Raw genomic sequence first — 14,919 nt, 5'->3', positions numbered from 1 at the left:
GTGTGTGTGTGTGTGTGTGTGTGTGTGTGTGTGTGTGTGTGTGTGCGTTTAGGTAAGTGAGGCAAGGGAAGGCAGTTTGTCACCCTCTGTATTATCCAGCCTGACAGGCCAAAGACAATGCTGTCAGCTCTTATGTAATGTTACCTTGAGAAAGGACCTGAGTGCCGAGCCAGTTGGACTAGCTACTTCCACTAGGAAAAGAGGGAATGAGGGATATTGAGTGATTAATCCCCCAGGGAGACACAGCAGCATAATGCAGGTGTGGCAAGATGGAGGGAAGGCTAACGTCCAGGTGTGGGTGTAGAGAAAATGTTGCAGATTTAAAGCAAATTCTCTGCAATTGTACCCATTTTACCATGAGTTGGAGAGAGCATTTGCAGTTTGAAAGCTAAAGGTGCAGTATGTAGCTTTTCTGATAGAAGGCACATAGAAATGAGAGTTATAGATCTGTCATTCTCATTGAAACCAGGTCTGACAAGTTTCAGATCTATTTTGTGCTCTATTTCTATGCATCACATCCTTAAGTTTTGCTTTTGCTCTTTTACTTCTCGGGTTTTGTACACCAGCTTCAAACAGCTCAAAATATTATATTTTGGGATATTTAAAAAGACATTTCACAGCATTTTAGATGTTACAATGATTTTTTTTCCTACACTATACTGTGCATTCGGAAAGTATTCAGACCCCTAGACTTTTTCCACACTTTGTTACATTACAGCCTTATTCTAAAATGGATGAAATAAAAAAATCTTCCTCATCAATCTACACACAATACCCATAATGACACAGTGAAAACATGTTTCTCGAAATTTTAGCAAATATATTAAAAATTAAAAACAGAATACATAAGGATTCTGACGCTTTGCTATGAGACTCGAAATTGAGCTCAGGTGCATCCTGTTTCCATTGATCATCCTTGAGATGATTCTACAACTTCATTGGAGTCCACCTCTGGTAAATTCAATTGATTGGGCATGATTTGGAAAAGCACACACGTGTCTATATAAGGTCCCACAGTTGAAAGTGCATGTCTGAGCAAAAACCAAGTCATGAGGTCAAAGGATTTGTCCGTAGAGCTTAGAGACAGGATTGTGTTGAGGCACAGATCTGGGGAAGGGCACCAAAACATTTCTGCAGCATTGAAGGTCCCCAAGAACACAGTGGTCTCCATCATTTTTAAATTGAAGAAGTTTAATACTACCAAGACTCTTCCTAGAGCTGGCCGCCCGGCCAAACTGAGCATTCGGGAGAGACAGGCCTTGGTCAGGGAGGTGACCAAGTACCCGATGGTCACTCTGACAGAGATGCAGAGTTCCTCTGTGGAGATAGGAGAACCTTCCAGAAGGACAACCATCTCTGCAACATTCCACAAATCAGGCCGTTATGGTAGAGGGTCCAGACAGAAGCCACTCCTCAGTAAAAAAGTACGACAGGCCACTTGAAGTTTGCCAAAAGGCACCTAAAGGACTCTCAGACAAAGAGAAACAAGATTCTCTGGTCTGATGAAACGCAGATTGAACACTATGGCCTGAATGCCAAGTGTCACGTCTGGAGTAAACCTGCCACCATCTCTACGGTGAAGCATGGTGGTGGCAGCATCATGCTGTGGGGATGTTTTTCAGTGGCAGGGACTGGGAGACTAGTCAGGATCGAGGCAAAGATGAACAGAGGAAAGTACAGAGAGATCCTTGATGAAAACCTGCTCCAGAGCACTCAGGACCTCAGACTGGGGCGAAGGTTCACCTTCCAACAGGACAACAACCCTAAGCACACAGCCAAGACAATGCAGAAGTGGCTTCGGGACAAGTCTCTGAATGTCCTTGAGTGGCCCAGCCAGAGCCAAGACTTGAATCTGATTGAACAACTCTGGAGAGACAGCAGTGACACTCCCAATCCAACCTGACAGAGCTTGAAAGGATCTGCAGAGAAGAATGGGAGAAACTCCCCAAATACAGGTGTGCCAAGCTTGTAGCATCATACCCAAGAAGACTCAAGGCTGTAATCACTACCAAAGGTACTTCAACAAAGTACTGAGTAAAGAGTCTGAATACTTATGTAAATGTATTATTTTTTATAAATTTGTACAAATTTCTAAAAACCTGTTTTTGTTTTGTCCTTATGAGCTATTGTTAATTTTAGAATAAGGCTGTAATGTAACAAATTGTGGGAAAATACTTTCTGAATGCACTTTTTTCCTATAAACTGAAATTAGGCGAACCATTAAAATGTTAGCAACCAGGAAAGGAGGGGTGAATTCTGCCCATTGTACCTTTAATGCAAATCTACTCATTTTGCCATGGGGTTACCCAGATTATGGTGGAGAGAACATTTTGCAGCTTAAAAGCTAATTTCCTACGCATTTTTCCATGACACATGTCATGTTCATATGGTATCTGAATGAGACTAACAAAATCAATGGAGGCCCGATGTTAGCTGAAATTGGCTAATTGCGGGACTGTCAGTGACTGACAGAACAAGAAGAAAACTGCTGATGTACAACCAAATTTCGAAATTGCACCTTTTGTATTTTAATATTTGAACTCTAAGCAGTAAATTGAGATGCCGACTGAATACCCCCCCCACACACACAGAAAAAAAGGGGGGGGGGGCTCAGTGTCCGCATATGTCGCATATTTGTTGGGCTGGCCCTGAGATATGGAATGCAATTTCCACAAACCCTTGATGGAATTACAGCTTTAGATATGTTTCTAGCTACAGTACATGTTTTTTAGCCTAGGTGCAAACTTTCAAATCACTGGCGTTTTCCAATTTGCGGAGCAGTCGATGCCTCATGTTTTCAATAAAAGGGTAAAAGAGTACAGTACATCCAAACAATGCAGACTACAATATAGGTTCATTTGTTTCAATGTTATCTCATATTCTGTTGAGCTTGCGGCTATCATAATATAATGTTATGTAATTCATTTGAGCTTCTGCTTCCCTTCTCTCCCCCTGAGCCCTCCCAGGTATGACCTTTTTTTTCACTAGATGTTCTACAGTAGTGAACAGACAACACAACAAGGGGAACCATACTTGGAATTAATTGAATCATACGCTTCAGGTGCTGCAGCACAGCATAAACAACATACTCCGCTATAGACAGCCAGGTTAACAAAAGCAGTTCAAATGTTACAACATCACAAACATCGCTTAAACCAGTATCAAGGGAAATTCCATGGGAAAGGAATTACACGGAGACTCAGATTCTTCACCTTAAACAAAAAACCTTGATTTCAAACTTTAACAAACCTCACAACTGCACTGAGTGTACAAAACATTATGAACACTCCCTAAAATGTAGTTGCATCCCACCTTTTGCCCTCAAAATCAGCCTCAATTCATCGGGGCATGGAATACAAAGCTGTCGAAAGTGTTCCACAGGAACTGGCCCATGTTGACTCCAATGCTTCCCACAGTTGTGTTAAGTTGGCTGGATGTCCTTTGTGTGGTGGACCATTCTTGACACACAGGAAACTGTTGAGTGTGAAAAACCCAGCAGCGCTGCAGTTCTTGACACACTCAAATTGGTGTGCCTGGCACCTACCCTCTCTTTCCATTACATAGACTGACCAGGTGAAAACTATGTTCCCTTATTAAATCCACTTCAATCAGTGTAGATGAAGGGGAGAAGACAGGTTAAAGAATGATTTTTAAGCCTTGAGATGATTGAGACATGGATTGTATATGTGTGCCATTCAGAGGGTGAATGGGCAAGACAAAAGATTTAAGGCACTTAAATGTTTTGTACACTCACTGTATATGCATATTTTTTTTAAGTCTGTTTAGAACAAATTATTATTTTACAAACCCTCCCCTAACACGGACAATGCTGGGCCAATTGTGCACCGCCCTATGGGACTCCCGATCACGACCAGTTGTGAGCCAGCCCGGGATCGAATCAGGCTCTGTAGTGACGCCTCTACACTGAGATGCAGTGCCTTAGACCGCTGCGCCACCCGGAGCAGCGGGTGAACAATTTGAACAATTTATGCAGTAATGAATTTCCTGGAAAAACTGTACATCTTCATAGTTCTTCCTGTAAATGTGTTTTGTAAAATCTGTGTGCATAGAGTTCTCTGGTTTGTTAAACTTTGAAATCAATGGTTCTTGTTCGGTATACATTTTAAAGTGTAAAATCTGAGTCTCAGCCTAATTTCATTACCATGGAATTGCCCTCAATCAGACCATTCTGCTGATTCCTTTCATTTCCTCATAATACACTCATCCCTCTCTGTGAGGCAGGGTGGCTGTACCATACAATTAGCTAGGCAGTACAAAGGCCATGGACGGTGACGCATGAGAGGGCCTGATCTGCGTCAGGCGCTGGCCGCCATCTCTACCTCTCTACAGGGTCCTGGAAGCTGTTGTTAGTGGAACAGGAAGTATAGAGAGAGAGAGAGAGAGAGAGAGAGAGAGAGAGAGAGAGAGAGAGAGAGAGAGAGAGAGAGAGAGAGAGAGAGAGAGAAAGAGAGAGACACAGACAGACAGAACGACAGACAGACAGACAGACAGACAGACAGACAGACAGACAGACAGACAGACAGACAGACAGACAGGAGAAAAAGATGAGAGAAAAAGAGATAAAGAGAGGCACACTCTGTGCCTCTAAAAAAAGGTCTGTCGCAGTATTGAGTGGGTGGGCTTCACCAGAGAGACACATAACCAACCAGCAGCCTGAGGTACTAGTGGCCTTATATTATACAAAGACACTCAAAACACCACTATACATAACACTGAAAGAATATGGAGGTAGTGCCTGCGTGTGAAGTGACTGACTACTCGTCCCTGGTTCCTTGGTTCTCTTCAGGCAGAAATAAGAGTGAGATGGAGGAAGAGCGTGAGTGAGTGAGAGAGAGAGCGAGAGCACATTATAGCTCCTGGTCTTCCTCGAGGCATTCCATTGATCAGCACTATGGAGGACTGACTTTTTTGGAATCCATATTTTATACATAATGAAGCAACACCAAGCTAACTGAGCATTTTCAATTTTATTTTCAATTTATCTCTCTACTGCCATAATAACAATAATAATGATAGTGTATTTAATTTACAAAGTGCATTTCTGGCACTCAAGGCTAGCTACCATCACCCAAATCACTATCACCTTCACTCGCTCTCTACCTCCTTTTCTCTCTTCCCCATCTCCTTCCCCATCTTTCTCTCAGCACAGTGACAATGCACAGTCACACTCTCACACTCTCTCTGACCTCCAGTGTACTGTAGGAGCTGTGAGTACCCTGCTATGGAGGCATATGTCAGTCTCTACTGTCTACTGTTCACTGCACAAACTATTGTATACCAGGTAAATAAATGGCAAAAGGTTCTGATTCTGACATAAACAAATGGCACACTATTCCCTTTAGAGTGCACTACTTTTGATCAGAGCCCTATAAGCCCTGGTCAAAAGTAGTGCACAATAGGGAATATGGTGCCATTTGGGATGCACAGAGGTCTCACTGCAGTGCATTCAATAATAATGCGTGAGTAATCTATCAATCTTCACAGACGGCATTGAAATTGCATCATAACATCAAAGTGTCTGTGTCATGGCGATAAACAGTCCTTTGTGTGACACAAACCTGTCCCCTAACAACAACAGTACAGTAACAATACAATGACCGTATGAACTGAGAAAATATCACTTTGGAGAAGAAGAAAAAACTCTACCCGAGAGAAGAGACGTCATCTGATGTCAGATATGAAAGGTGTCATTGTCTGTTCTTCTATTCCAATCTGAGTACAGAGCTTTCAAATGGCAGGGGGCAACCATTAGTCCAGAGAGGAGAGAGAGAGGAGAATATAGAGGGAGGGGAGGGGTGAAAGAAAGGAGAGAGAGGGAAGAGTAGAGAGAAACAGAAAGAGGGAGGGAGATAAAGGAGAACACACAGAGAGAGAGAGAGAGGAGAATGTAGAGGGAGGGGAGGGATGAAAGAAAGGAGAGAGAGGGGGAAGAGTAGAGAGAGACAGAAAGAGGGAGGGAGATAAAGGAGAACACACAGAGGGAGAGAGAGAGGAGAATATAGAGGGAGGGGAGGGATGAAAGAAAGGAGAGAGATGAGGAAGAGTAGAGAGAGACAGAAAGAGGGAGGGAGATAAAGGAGAACACAGAGAGAGAGAGAGAGAGAGAGAGAGAGAGAGAGAGAGAGAGAGAGAGAGAGGATGGGGAGAGAGTATGCCCTCTTCCCTCACGCTCCCTTATCCTTATCCTCCGTTAGCAATGCAATCACTCATCCTGTACTCAACAACACTGGCAATAGATGCCTCACACAAGAACACACACAAATGCAACATCTCCATTGCAGGCAGTGGGTGAACTGTGAACAAGCAGGCTTGAATAATTAAACATTATTTTACAAAAATAGAAATAAAGTAGAGAACACAGTATGTGACTGCCAGCTTGTAAACCACTGCCAAAACAATCACTTTACCCAGTAATTTAAGAAGATATTTTTTTGAGGATATGACTTGGCAATTACCCCAGGAAGAGTAGATGCTGCTTCTGCAAAAGCTAATGTGAATTCAAAAAAGCAAATAAAGAAAGAAAAAATGATAGTTACCTTAAATGGATTAGCACGCCTGTTCTTCCTGAAAACACAACAGAATGTGTAAACATTAACATCTGGCATGACTGGAAGCCTGTAGTCTGAATCTAAGGGTGGGTTTGGGTAGGGGGGCTACATCCAGAGTGTCCACTCTACTCTGCACAGGGCATTTTGTAAAGTCTGAATCTGAGGGTGAATGAGTGTCAGGTGTTCGTGCGTGCACGTGTCCACTCTGCCTCTCCCCAACATATTAACCCTGAGAGGGAGGGAGGGAATGCTCTCATCCTTCTAGACCTATCGGCTGCCTTCGATACTGTGAACCATCAGATCCTCCTCTCCACCCTCTCCGAGTTGGGCATCTCCGGTGCGGCACACGCTTGGATTGCGTCCTACCTGACAGGTCGCTCCTACCAGGTGACGTGGCGAGAATCTGTCTCCTCGCCACGCGCTCTCACCACTGGTGTCCCCCAGGGCTCTGTTCTAGGCCCTCTCCTATTCTCGCTATACACCAAGTCACTTGGCTCTGTCATAACCTCACATGGTCTCTCCTATCATTGCTATGCAGACGACACACAATTAATCTTCTCCTTTCCCCCTTCTGATGACCAGGTGGCGAATCGCATCTCTGCATGTCTGGCAGACATATCAGTGTGGATGACGGATCACCACCTCAAGCTGAACCTCGGCAAGACGGAGCTGCTCTTCCTCCCGGGGAAGGACTGCCCGTTCCATGATCTCGCCATCACGGTTGACAACTCCATTGTGTCCTCCTCCCAGAGCGCTAAGAACCTTGGCGTGATCCTGGACAACACCCTGTCGTTCTCAACCAACATCATGGCGGTGGCCCGCTCTTGTAGGTTCATGCTCTACAACATCCGCAGAGTACGACCCTGCCTCACACAGGAAGCGGCGCAGGTCCTAATCCAGGCACTTGTCATCTCCCGTCTGGATTACTGCAACTCGCTGTTGGCTGGGCTCCCTGCCTGTGCCAGTAAACCCCTACAGCTCATCCAGAACGCCGCAGCCCGTCTGGTGTTCAACCTTCCCAAGTTCTCTCACGTCACCCCGCTCCTCCGCTCTCTCCACTGGCTTCCAGTTGAAGCTCGCATCTGCTACAAGACCATGGTGCTTGCCTACGGAGCTGTGAGGGGAACGGCACCGCAGTACCTCCAGGCTCTGATCAGGCCCTACACCCAAACAAGGGCACTGCGTTCATCCACCTCTGGCCTGCTCGCCTCCCTACCACTGAGGAAGTACAGTTCCCGCTCAGCCCAGTCAAAACTGTTCGCTGCTCTGGCCCCCCAATGGTGGAACAAACTCCCTCACGACGCCAGGACAGCGGAGTCAATCACCACCTTCCGGAGACACCTGAAACCCCACCTCTTCAAGGAATACCTAGGATAGGATAAGTAATCCTTCTCACCCCCCCCCTAAATGATTTAGATGCACTATTGTAAAGTGGCTGTTCCACTGGATGTCAGGTGAATTCACCAATTTGTAAGTCGATAAGAGCGTCTCCTAAATGACTTAAATGTAAATGTAAATGTAAGGAAGACAGGGCGAGGCTACTTTAGGCGAATTTGACAGTCACAGGCAGCAAAGTAGCAAATAAGTTACTGTATTGCAGTACAACTACTGTAATCCTAATACAGTATCAAAGCAAGCACTGTGTAATGACACAGTAAGATACTGTATAATTGACTATTATACTGTAAAAAAAGAAAAAAAAGTTAATTCTACTGTAATTGGAATGAATGAATGAATGAATAAATGAAATTAATTGGGGTGAGATTTTACAGTATTTTACCGTAATTACATGGGATTGGTGCAAGCAAGTTGGCTGCTAGGCAATGTGTTAAAACATTACAGTATATCAATGAATATTTGGTGTATTAGATCACTTGCACTTCTAGAGTCCTTAACAAAGGCTCCCAAGCTGGCAGCAACTACAGGGCAAAATGATCAACCATTAAAAGTTTAAGAGATAGCTGCCACTCCAATCTGTCCACAATACATTTTAAAATTATGTGGCACTATAACCACAAATGAGTTAAAACCCCCATAAAATCTTCTTAATTGTATTTTTAAATCACTGTTATGCCTACTAAATCATTGTGTGTATTTATTTTATTGAAATCAGCAAATATATTTTTTTATCATTTTACGTCTTTTTGCTCAGTCTGATCATGTGGGCGTGCTGATACAAATCTGAATATATTTACATACACAGCCCTGATAGGTTTGGGCTCCTGAGTGGCGCAGCGGTCTAAGGCACTGCATCCCAGTAGTGCAAGAGGCGTCACTACAGTACCTGTTTCGAATCCATCTGGCCGTGATTGGGAGTCCAATAGAACGGTACACAATTTGCCCAGTGTCGTCTGGGTTTTTCCGGAGTAGGCAGTCATTATAAATAAGAACTTGTTCTTAAACTGACTTGCCTAGTTAAATAAAGGTTAAGACTCTAGTCTAGAGCCTACCCCGCTTACCCCTCCAAAGTAGGAGGATACATGCAGTGCCTTTGGAAAGTATTCAATTGATTACATTTAGATTGTGCCACTGGCCTACACACAATAACCCTCAATGTCAAAGTGGAATTATGTTTTTAGAATTTTTTACAGATTAATTCAAAATGAAAAGCTGAGTATTCAACACCTTTTTTAATGGCAAACCTAAATAAGTTCAGGAGTAAAGATCTGCTTCACAAGTCACACAATAAGTTGCATGGACTCACTGTGTGCAATAATCTTAAAGTAGTCTTAAATAGTCTTAGTGCAATAGTCTTAAAACATGATTTATTTTTTATGATTACCTCCTCTCTGTACCCCACACATACAATTACGACCTTACAGATACAGTGCCTTTGGAAAGTGTTCAGACCACTTGATATTTTCCACATTTTGTTACATCACAGCCTTATTCTAAAATTGATTAAATTGTATTTTTTCCCTCATCAATCGACACACAATACCCCATAATAACAAAGCAAAAACAGGTTTTTAGAAACGTTTGCAAATATATTAAAAATAAAAAACTGAAAAATCACATTTACATAGGTATTCAGAACCTTTACTCAGTACTTTGTTGAAGCACCTTTGGCAGCGATTACAGCCTCGCGTCTTCTTGGGTATGATGCTACAAGCTTGGCACATCTGTTTTTGGGGAGTTTCTCCCAATCTTCTCTGCAGATCCTCTCAAGCTCTGTCAGGTTGGATGGGGAGCGTTGCTGCACAGCTATTTTCAGGTCTCTCCAAAGATATTAAATCGGGTTCAAGTCCAGGCTCTGGCTGGGTCACTCAAGGACATTCAGAGACTTCAAATCAAAATCAAATGTATTTATAAAGTCCTTCTTACATCAGCTGATATCTCAAATTACTGTACAGAAACCCAGCCTAAAACCAGGTGTAGAAGCACGGTGGCTAGGAAAAACTCCTTAGAAAGGCCAGAACCTAGGAAGAAACTTAGAGAGGAACCAGGCTATGAGGGGTGGCCAGTCCTCTTCTGGCTGTGCCGGATGGAGATTATAAAAGAACATGGCCATTGTCCTGCATTGTCTTGGTTGTGTGCTTAGGATCGTTGTCCTGTTGGAAGGTGAACCTTTGCCCTAGTCTGAGGTCCTGAGTAATCTGGAGCAGGTTTTCATCAAGGATCTCTCTGTACTTTGCTCCATTCATCTTTGCCTCGATCCTGACTAGTCTCCCAGTCCCTGCCTCTGAAAAACCTCCCCACAGCATGACGCTGCCACCACCATGCTTCACCCTAGGGATGGTGCCAGGTTTCCTCCAGGCATGATGCTTGGAATTCAGGACAAAGAGTTTAAAATTGATTTCATCAGACCAGAGAATCTGGACTCATGGTCTGAGTCCTTTAGGTACATTTTGGCAAACTCAAAGTAGGCTGTCATGTGCCTTTTACTGAGGAGTGGCTTCAGTCTGGCCACTCTACCATAAAGGCCTGATTGGTGGAGTGCTGCAGAGATGGTTGTACTTCTGGAAGGTCCTCCGATCTCCACAGAGGAACTCTGGAGTTCTGTCAGAGTGACCATCGGGTTCTTGGTCACCTTCCTGACCAAGACCCTTCTACCCCAATTGCTCAGTTTGGCCGGGCGGCCAGCTCTAGTAAGAGTCTACAATGATGGCCACTCTGTTCTTGGGGAGCTTCAATGCTGCAGAAATGTTTTGGTACCCTTCCCCAGAACTGTGCCTCAACACAATCTTGTCTCGGAGCTATACGGACAAATCCTTCGACCTCATGTCTTGGTTTTTGTTCAGACATGCACTTTCAACTGTGGGACCTTACATAGACAGGTGTTTACCTTTCCAAATCATGTCTAATCAATTGAATTTACCACAATCAAGTTGTAGAAACATCTCAAGGATGATCAATGGAAACCAGATGCAACTGAGCTCAATTTTGAGTCTCAGAGCAAAGGGTTTGAATCCTTATGTAAATATATCTGTATCTGTTTTTTATTTTTAATACATTTGCAAATAATTCTACAAAGCTATTCTCGCTTTGTAATTATGGGTTATTGCATGTAGATGTAATCCATTTTAGAATAAGGCTGTAACATAACAAAATGTGGAAATAGGGAAGGGGTCTGAATACTTTCCGATGGCACTGTATCTGTAAGGTCCTTCAGTTGAGCAGCGAATTTTAAACACAGATTCAACCACAAAGACCAGGGAGGTTTTCCAATGCCTCACAAAGAAGGGCACCTATTGATAGATGGGTTTAAAAAAGGCTGACATTTAGTATCCCTTTGAGCAGGGTGAAGTTATTAATTACACTTTGGATGGTGTATCATTACACCCAGTCACTACAGAGATATAGGCATCCTTAACTTTGCCTGCGAGGAAGGAAACCAATCAGGGATTTCACCAGTCCGATGGTGACTTTAAAACAGTTACAGAGTTTAATGGCTGTGATAGGAATGACAGAGTGAAAATAAGAAAGCCTGTGCAAAATAAAAATATGACAAAACATGCATGCAGTAAAACTGCAGAAAATGTGCCTAATAAATTACATTTATGTCCTGGAATCAAAGTGTTATGTTTAGGACAAATCCAACACATCACTGAGTACCACTCTTCATATTTTCAAACATGGTGGTGGCTGCATCATGTTATGGGTATGCTTGTTCTCGACAAGGACTACAGTAGGGAGTTATTTAGGATAAAAATAAATGGAATAGAGCTAAGCACAGGCAAAATCCTAGAGGAAAACCTGGTTCAGTCTGCTTTCCAACAGACACTGGGAGACAAATTCACCTTTCAGCATGACAATAACCTAAAACACAAGGCCAAATATACACTGGAGATAATTACCAAGACATCTTTGACTGTTCCTGAGTGGACTAGTCACAGTTTTGACGTAAATCAGCTTAAAAATCTATAGCAACACTTGAACATACCTGTCTAGCAATGATCAACAACAAACTTGACAGAGCTTGAACAATTTTAAAAAGTGCAATGTGTCCAGGTGTGCAAAGCTCTTAACCATAAAGACTGGCTATAATCACTGCCAAAGGTGATTCTAACATGCATTTACTCAGGAGTGTGAATACTGTAAATTAGATATTTATTTCATTTTCAATAAATTTGCAAACATGTTTTCACTTTGTCATGATGTGGTATTGTATGTCAATGAGTAAGAAAAAAATATTTAAATCAACATGTGTAATAAGTAAAGGGGAATGAATACTTCCTGAAGGCACTGTACACAAATAAAAAATGACTGGGTCATTTATTGGTCAGAATAATCAGATCAGATTGTGACGTCATGATCTGGGTAAAAACTCCATCCCATCTGAACAGGCTGACATTTCAGGCATTTCATTTTTTTCAAACAGCTCTTACACCAAAAGGGCATTATCTTAATTTTCACCATTTCAGAGTATTATTTCGACCATGGAAAAATGGTAGACATGCATCACTTACTCGGGTACTGTAAGTAACTCAATTAAAGCTAAGTATCTTCATGTAAGTACAATTATTTATACAGGGATAACAAACATGAGAACACCATATGACTCTACAGCAAAACTACAATAGACAAAAAGGGACAATTACAACTAGCGTTCTAGAATGTAAAACAAAACCCACAAGCCCAAATAAAGGTGGACATGAGCTGCTGCATGATCTCTTGAAGAGACAGTTTCCCATAACAAAAAAGCATGAGAAAACTGAAACAAATAATGAAACATGAAGTAGTTCAATAAATGTCTCATACTTCAAATGTAGGCAAAATCATAAATTGGCTACCATACCATGTACCCAGTTGTGGTCAAAACGTTTTTGGCACTCCAAAAATATCGTAGGGTATTATGTCAGGTGGAATTACACTACCATTTCAAATACAGCAATTATTTCCCTACCAACAACATTTTCCCACAATGCACCATAATTTACAGTATTCTGCAGTATAATGCTTTCACACTATTTCACTGAAGATAATAGCCAAAATGATTGTATAAATTACAGTTTTCCATTACAGTGTAATAGCATACCACACACACACACACACACACACACACACACACACACACACACACACACACACACACACACACACACACACACACACACACACACACACGGAGTTAATAATATGTAAATATCTTCATAATAACTGTCACTGTTTCCCGTGACCCCATTTAAGGTAAGGTGAAATAAAGAACAATGCCGATGCCCATGTATTCAGGATTCTGGAAGCTACTCATTTACACAGTATGTATTTTGCTATCCTCAGCTTTCAATAATAATATACCTGCACACACAGCAAGGGCACTTCTTCCTATTTAAACCTCACAGCGCTCCACAGCCAATGAGCCCATTCACATCAAGAGGGAAGATGAAAGAGAGTTCCTCGACTGGCAAAATCAACAAGATGCTACTGCTACTGCAGACGTGGGGGGAGAGACGGTGTGGGGCAAAAGTCCCACAGCATCAACATTTAAAGGGACAACATTTAACATTGCTCAGTTCACAAGCATATGCTTGTCTAGAACAGGCTTTCACAATCTGGAGCTGGAGGGTGTGGTGTGTGTGGGGGGGTGTGCATGACGTAAAGGTAGACTCTAGGGAGGATGAGAGAGGAATCGAGAAGAGAATACAGATTGGAAAGATGGGTGTGGAGGAGACAGCATGGGGTGAATATGAGGAAAGATTGGGGAGCGAGAGAGGGGACTTGAGATGAGAGGGGGATGGGGAGACAGGGAGGTGGCTGACAGACAAGGTATAGGACCTGCGTAGATGGATAGACAGAGGGGGGATGACTGGGAGGAGGGGAGAAAGATGGAGTTGCGAGGACCCTCATTAGCCCACGAGAGGCTAGAACATTTAGATCCCTGCTCTCCCTGTTATATCTTCCTCTCTTCCCTCTCTCCTCTCATATTTCTTCTTTTCTTCTCCAGAAATATCCCAGGGTGAGCTGAGTGGGTGGGTGAGAGATGGAGAGAGAGAGAGAGAGAGGGTGTGAGGTAGTGTAAGAAAGAGAGAGAGATAGAGAGCGAGAGAGAGAGATTGAGAGAGACAGCATGGATGGTCAAAGTGGGTGAGAGATGGCCATGGTAACACTAGATCCTGGGGGAGAAGTATGGGTGCTGCTCAATGATGCATCTCCCATAGATAGAAGCACAACAATATAACGTTAGGATCCCTCAATCAACAACGAGGGATATGAGCATTCAGTGTGTATTTACAACCTACGTTATTATGAAGAAAATCAGTAAACACACAAGCACAGAGCTGAGACCCCCCCCTCACACACACTGCTAAGGGGTGGGAACTGGCGTGACTCAGAACCTGATTGGTGTGAAGGCCCCATACCTGGGCCAAGGTGACACAACAGGAAGAACCACAGAGCCACAGCAACAGAGAACAGAGGGAAACAGACATCTGCTAAACAGGTCCAAAACACTGACAAAAAACAGGCTACTGAATAGACTATTTCTATTAATATATATAAAAACAGTCCATTCCCTCCCCTATTCTCCACCCAGACCTTCAGTCCAGACTCTCAGAGTTCTCTGTATCCAGCTCACCTTTGTCAGTCCAACGTCTTGGCTTCCCAGGCAATTCAATAATCCTGCACCATAGTAAGGAAGATCCAAAACAAAGGAAAGAGAGAGGGAGACTGAGGAGGACGGAATGCTGAAGGGCTGAAAAAAGAGAGGGGTGAAAAAGAGGAAGGGAAAAGAGAGCAGGAGAGGTAAAGCGTGGCCCAGACAAGGAGAGAGCTCTCCTCGGTGTGAGCAAGCAGCGAGGAAAGAAAGCACCAGGTGTCAGCGCATACACACACAGAGGCGTGCTGTGCACATGTACACACACACACACTGGGGCGCGTTGCGTGCATATACACACACACTCACCGGCAGACA

The 14,919-nt window shown here is 43.2% G+C and overlaps 1 protein-coding gene across 1 annotated transcript in view; it reads right to left on the bottom strand.

The window, feature by feature from the left end:
• The window catches only part of tanc2b (tetratricopeptide repeat, ankyrin repeat and coiled-coil containing 2b), a 136,725-nt gene extending 122,098 nt beyond the window's left edge, over positions 1-14,627 (bottom strand). Inside the window, 1 exon segment of the mRNA XM_064950366.1 lies at positions 14,584-14,627. The gene's annotated coding sequence lies outside the window, so the exon portion shown is untranslated.
• Between the last annotated feature and the right edge of the window lie 292 nt (positions 14,628-14,919).

The sequence above is a fragment of the Oncorhynchus masou genome, chromosome 31, assembly GCF_036934945.1.
Source record: "Oncorhynchus masou masou isolate Uvic2021 chromosome 31, UVic_Omas_1.1, whole genome shotgun sequence".
NCBI lineage: Eukaryota > Metazoa > Chordata > Actinopteri > Salmoniformes > Salmonidae > Oncorhynchus > Oncorhynchus masou.
This window is presented reverse-complemented; position numbering and strand designations above follow the sequence as displayed.